A 7,310-nucleotide genomic window follows, 5' to 3' on the forward strand; every position below is an offset into this window, starting at 1 on the left:
TCTGCAGTTCATACCTGTGATACATGTGATATATGATGCTGTCACAGGAAAAGTAGCTAATGTTGTTACAGACCTTCATCTTAATTATGAAAATTTTTAATTTAAATATAGGGCTGAACATACAAAATACAGTACTAGGCCATCTGTTAGTTTTCCATCTGGGCTCATTTGCAAAATACTCTGTTTCCCTCCTAAACACTATTTATAATCTTCCTTGGAAAAAAAAATATGACACACAAAGGATAGCTATTTGCATGGAGCTTTTAATAGAAGTGGCTTTATGGTTCAAAGTAGTAACAAAGTATATTTATTTTGTTTTGCATGCAGGTGTAAAAGCTCAATGACTTATAAACATGCACCAAAAAAATTTGCTTATCACACTGCTTTTAACTAGCAAAAAGTGAAAGTCCTCAAGATGTCTGATTTCATGGTAAACTTACAAATGAGGATGAACAGTCAGTATTTTGAATCACTGACCTGAATTTTTGCAGTCATTCTGAACTGGCTTGTGTTTCTGTCTCCTTCAGTCTGAAATGTTTGCATAGGCCCAATTTCTGAAGATGCACTCCATTCATTATAAAGCATCTTGCGGTGAATATCTGAAAATTAGCTTAATCACTAGTCATTAGGTCCAAACCCACATTCCCCAGACCAGTAGAAGTGTGGGTTGTGGGTCTAGCCCTACCTTGAAGCATTGGTTGCAAGAAGCCCACTGGAAGCCCCCTGGAAGAGGCATGCATGGGATTGATTTCATGCTACCCTCCAAGACCACCTTTGAGTCACTAACAGCAAAATCTAGGACACATACGATGGGCCACTGTGAGTTATGTCCTATTCTCTCTCTCCATTCAGTACCAGAGAACAGTGAAGGCCTCATTTCCTGGTGGCTATTCCCTAATCACTCTTTAACACCTTTGAGTCAGGTGTCATGAAGTAACATCTATGGTCTTCCTTGCTAGCCCTAATGCATCACCTTTGGCCAAAATCTGTTGGGCAATTTCTTGAGTGGGAAGAAAGAAGGGGCTAATTTCAAGGATTTCGTGATTTGAAGGGCAGCTATTCAATATTATCTTACTCTCCTCTTCACCTTTATTTTTCAGTGAACCGGAAAATGTTTTCAGACGCCCCTGCTTGTTTTAATTCTCCATAAAAAGGCAAGGGCTGATTTCTACTGACTAACTTGCATGAATAGTTCTGAAGAAGTTCTTTGCAGCATCATGTGGAGCCTTTTTTTTTTTTTTTGGTGAGCAAAACTAGAACAATTGTGTCCTAGAAAACACATTCAAAAAAAATGCCTGGAATAAGTCACCAGGCTCCCTGACATTGTTTCTTCAGGCTGTCTCATCATATCTGTCTTCCTGCCATCCCTGTGGCAGGATGTTTTAAGTTCTCTGCAAAAAATGCTATCTTTTTTCCTTTCTCACTTTTCAGTAGTATGCGTAAATGCATAAATTGTTGCAAGATGAAGCTTCCAGGTGTCATCGCAATGCAGCCCTCCTTTTCACCCCAGATCTGAAAAAAATGCGGTCCCTGACTACTGATTGTGAAATGGACCACACCTGACAAATTGCAGCAGCCCCTATGCAGAATCCTTACTGTAGTTTCAGCAAGACCTGAAAACTCTATGCAGCAAACCAGTTTTTATTTTATGCTAGTAAGAACAAAATGACACCCCAAAACACCAACTATCTTCTGAATGTTTTCCTGTCAAAGACGAAAAAGCTACCTTATCTCAGAGCGTTATATACATTTATAATGAAATAGAAAATCAGATTAAATAGAAAGTAGATGCAGGAGATACTAAAGACAGATAACATACTGGGTTTAAACTAGTAGAATTGCATTACTAGAATGCAAGCATTAGTAGCTATTTACTGTCCATTTAATTAACTCCCCCCCCCACCCATGCCACCTCCATTTTGATTCTTTCAATAACGTATGACAACGATAGAATGCATTTTGGAAGCATTCCCCCCTCATAAATATTTGCATACTTATGACTAGATGTGACTCTGGAGCTTAAGAACACTCTGTGGCACACAGTAGGCACATGTGACTCCACAGACAAGTCTCAGCAATGTGACCTTGGTTAGCATTTTCTCTCCAGAAGAATTTAGCCACTGACTGACACGTTTTGTTGCAACATTTAATTTAAAAATTCCCCTTCATGTGTTACCTATCAAGAACAGTCCAAATGATGCAGCTGTTGGAAAGCCCTGTGTTCAAGACAGGATAGTGAACCCAGAGCAATCACCAAAATGAAATGCTGCTCCTGGACCTCAGTGTAACAGTGAGCAGATAGTAGGTCATGTTGCCACCAAGGAAACAAAGCTTGCCATGTTCAGCTACCGTCATGTCACCTCAGAGGGTATGTTTTGCAAACTCAAGCTTTTGCAGTGCAAGGCAAAAAATACCCATCATTTCTACTAGCAAAAGAAAATAATCATGTTAATAATGAGTGAACCCAAACGTTCATTACTGTCTTGCAGTTACACCTACAAAGCTCCATCCAGGGTTAAGAATTTGTTGTTCAGTGCCAATGGAGTTGATGCAGTGATCAGTCAGTCCTCATGTGTTTGATAGCACACATAAACAAACAAAAATTTATACTTCCAAGACATCAGTACAGTTTTAAGAGATGTTGTGGCCTTGAAAGTTTATTTTGCAGGAGAGAGAGACCAGCACCATAAAGCCTGGGTTTGATTTTTTAAAAAAGCATGAATTATTTGTGTGTTCTGGAAAGGAAAGAGTGCATTTTGTACTGGCTGTTCGCAAGAGGGACAAATACGCTCAACCTGCCTCCTGGTAAACCCAATGCAGATATAAGTTATCCCTTGAAGAGAAGCCCTGACAAGCATTGCACAAGTGTACCTCTCCATGAATGGCCACACAGCACTCCTGCCTCCATCCCCAAAAGCTGTGCTTTTCCAAGAACCATCTGATTAAGCACACCAAGCCAGGAAAGTCAGATTTTGCACTTGGTTATTTAGTCAGATTGCTGCTCAGTATAGGCAGCTCTGAGCTTCATAGCCTCTAGTAGGTTTTGTTTTTACAAGTGGCCAGAGTAAATCCAGTCATCCTGTTGAAGCTGCCTGGATGTATGCCAGCATGGGGCAACAACAGAAAGACATCACCTGTCCTAGTGAACTTGGCCAGTTTGAAGAAGAAATAAGGAGGTGTTTCACACAGCTGAGTGTGCAGGTAGTGAGTACATCTCAGATAACTGTTTTAATTGTCATAGAAAGCTACCTTGCTCTGTAATATAATTGCATTAATATTTTTTACTATACCTGCCTTCTCCTTATCATTGTTATTGGACAGAACTGTGCACTGAAAGCGCAAGAGGACTCTAATGGGACTTGTAAAGGTGAAATGAATCTGTTGACTGACAGCATTTTTGAGAACACAAAAATGTCTTAGGAACAAAAATCTGCATTGGTGGGAACAATTTCCTGTGTGTAGGAAATTAAAGCAGGGAGTGACATTAAATCCTCTCCCAGGCTGCCATTCCTGAATCCACCTGTCATTCCTAGCCCTCACAGTCCATAGCTGAGACAGAAAGAGAAAAAGTACAGCTATTACTGTGGGAGAAAATATTATTTCAAAAAGTCAATAATGCTTCTTTCAGCTTTGCAAACTTCTTCAGCAAGACTTTTCTCTGCCTTGAAGATATCATAGCTCCCAGTCTGACATCAGAAGCCAGAGGGACAGTTGCACCCACAGGCAGCATGACTGATGATGGCTGTAAACCGGCAGCGGAGAAGACATGTTCCAAAGCTATCACTGAGCCACAGTGTCTGCTTAAAGGGCTCAGGGTCGGGTGTTTGCTCACTCAGTGAAGCAAATAGCTGCAAACTCTTAAGAGAAGAAGTGTGGAAGGGATTTATCTCAGAGACTTGTGGCTTAGTCATCGTGGGTTTTTTTATATTGAGTTTGCCTGGCCTCTGGTGCAAAACTGTGTGAGTGAGAACCAGAGGCACTATGCTTCCGTGGTTTTGGGGGCACAAAATGGGGCACTGCATGGCTACAGAGTAAAGCAGGAGAGGGTGGGACCTTACTGAACCTTATTCCCCTCTACATAAGAGGCAGGGTTGAAGCATCCTCCAACTATCCCCTGATGCTTTAGCACTCACCCCTCCACTCTGGAGAAGACATTGGGTAGAAAACTCTGAACAGCAGCATGTTTCCCCACCCCCTAACCTCTTTGGGAGTTTTAGTTCCAGCTGAAAGGGTCTGTCCTTTCTTTTTCCTTTACTCCTTATTTAGCTAGAAGACTTTTTTTCTCTTTAATCTCTCACAGTTTCCCTTGATTACAGTTCTGAAAATTACTCTCCTCCCAATCAGAATCTGAGCCTATATTTAAGAGCTGCTTTACATTAACTGTTGTACTGGTTTAAAAGTTAACCAGCAGGGGAAATGAACTCAACTCAAAAGAGAGATTATAAGTCAGAATAACAATGTAATAAAATAATACAATAAGTACGATTATACAGACAAGCTAATTGATTTTTAACCCACAAAACCCAAATGCATAACCCAGCACCCTGGGGCATGAACAAAGTGGTGTTTCTTGGGCCCCCCCTGAGTCCAAAGTAAAGGGAGAGGGGAAAAAAAACCTGCTGGTGGGAGAGCTGTTGCAGTCCGGCCAAAAGTGGTGATTGCAGTCCAGTTGAGGGTGGTGAGCTGCAGTCTGGTTGAGAGCAATGAGCTGCAGTCTGGTTGAGAGGGGTGAGCTGCAGTCTTCCTCTGGATCCCACGAGTGGTAAAAAGGTGCCAAAACTCCAAGTTTATATATTCTCCCGTTCAGGCAGGAATGCTCAGTCCTTCCCTCAGAGCGGGGAATTCCATAAAAGGGTATGAGGAGAGGAACATCTACAGGCCTCTACTGCTAACAATCTCTGGGAAATGGCATGGAAGGCTATAGAATACACAGTTTTGGGTTACACCCATACCATGATGAACTGGTCTCAGCTGTCCTAACTAGGACAACAGTCTTGTATTAAAATATTCTCTGTTGCAACATTCTGGTTTATCTATTGATCTGTATTTTTTGAAATTATTGCTTTTTACAGCTTTCTAATTTGTTTATACTGTCAAAACATTTTTAATTTTAATTACTGTGTATCATGCTTTTGGGTATAAAACTGTCAGATAAATCTGATATCTGCATAAAAGTGGGGGAACTTGCATGTGCTATCATTCAACAATTGCTGGTGGGCAGTTAGCAAACTCTTGTCTGGGATCTGTGTTCAGCTGCTGCAGACCAGCACTGATAAGATGAACCACTGATTAGGTGTCAAACTGTGTGCAGTTATGTCCTTGATTCTAAACAACACAACAGACTATTCAGACTGTACAATCCTTCAGCAAAGTAGTATGCACTGCCAACTTTACTTCAGTTAGTCACATGTAAAATGCTCATTTGGCAGTCGCATGTAAAATGCTTACCTCAGACAATAGGTTTGTTCTGGCTTCTTAGAGAAAAAGTGATGTCATTTACTGTGTTGGGTGACCAGCAGACAGGTGACCCCTTGTCAATCCCTAGGAGCAGAAATTGTGTTTGGTTTTGGCCTTTTAAACAAGGATAAGCCTACTTCTGCATACAAGGACTGGAGTACCCCTTCTCCTGCAGGGGGGGGAAGGAGAACACAGAGCCTCTGCCTCTGCCGTAACAAGGCACCATGAGTGGTCAGTTATGCCTATGCAAAATAGCCTTTTCTTCCTGGCTGAGGGTCTGGACCAAGTCAGGCAAAAGAACCCATAGCACTGAGGTGCAGCAGCCCAGATTCTGAGCTCCGAGAGCAGCCAGGCTCCCTGAGGTGGCAGTGGCACTGGTGCCAGAGGGGATGCAGCTGCATGATGCCCCATGAGTGTAATCATGACGGTTCACTGACACATAGCATCAGATAACATGTCCTGCCAGCATCCCTCCAGTGCTCCTGGAGCCCAGCTAAACAGTGGTCTTTCAGGTCTGCAAGAGCAGTGGTTCCTATGAGGATATAAGGACAACCTTAGTCCCTACCCATATCCTGATATGCCTGTTCAGAAGCACTATGCAAATATGTGAGAAGTTACATACACACTGGACCCAGAAGAATAATTATGTTTTCCCTTGCTCTTTTCTGTCTGGGAAGCTGCCCCTCTATCAGCTGGTCAAGCAGACTTGGGTAATGGATCTCCACCACAAGAGACAAGACTTTCCAGACTTCCCTGCATCTATAGACCTAGGGTTGGTTACAACCTATAAAAAGTTGCCCTTTTCTTCTGCTCTTTTCCCCTGCTCTTTTCCCAGTACCACACAGTAAATTTCTGTTCATATCAGTTAGCAGTACTTGGTGCTCCTGCAAGCAGTTCACTGCTTCAGACACAGGGAAAAAGTCCCTGTGTTTTTCACACACTACCTACTGATCCTGTTTTGTCTTTGATGTCCCTGTTTCTATTGTCTCCTCTGGTGTTTGTAGCTGAGGCTCCACAGAAGTGGGACTGCACGTCTGTGTACTGGCGCAGTGGAAGAAGCCAGCTTTGTGCTCCTGCAGTACAGATAAAACATGCTTTTGACCTACCAAGCATGGATAGGGAAAACTGTAAGGAGCAAAAAGACAGCAGATGCATGAATGTTAGTGGCCACTATCAGCAAAGCCAAAGATCCGATGTGATGCTCCTGTGACTGTTCTTTCAATGAATCTTGCTGCAAATTAGACACAAAGTAGATTTTTTGGAGAAATTCTCTTCCATTTTTCCTTACTTGGCTCATGTCATGCTTGTGACTATTTTGTTACTTTACTATTAAGGATGTATTGTTTGACTTTTTAATGAATAGCCTCTCTGAGGTAAAGAGAGAATTACAGTCATCTTTTGATACATCCATCTCTGCTTTTTCATTTTGTGCCTCAGGTGCTCAAATTAAATGAACTTTACTGCCATCTGGAGATGTAGTATTTTCATTTCTGTTTGTTATTTTACCTTTGAATATCTTCACAGATCCTCATTCCTGGGGTTTAAAGAAAAAAAGCATTTTAGTATTTTACTTACTGTAATGCTGTACTTCTCTTCATAGTGATCAGGTGCTGAAATAAAAGTAATCTCTGGTACCTCGTGAGAGTGTTTAAGATTAAACAAGCAAGTTAATCCACCTAAGGGCAGACCCCTACCTGCTGGATGTGTGCTGTTTTCAGTGTCGGGGGAGGATAATGCCAGCACACTGAAGTGCTGCTCATGGTTAGTCCCAGACACAGGGAAACGAATGGATAAGCCATGCCCTACATCTGAAACCTATCGGTATATGGAACTGGTGGAGTGCTAGCAAGTGT

Source organism: Manacus candei, unplaced genomic scaffold (assembly GCF_025592945.1).
Source record: "Manacus candei isolate 608988 ecotype Guabito, Panama unplaced genomic scaffold, ASM2559294v1 h1tg000024l, whole genome shotgun sequence".
NCBI lineage: Eukaryota > Metazoa > Chordata > Aves > Passeriformes > Pipridae > Manacus > Manacus candei.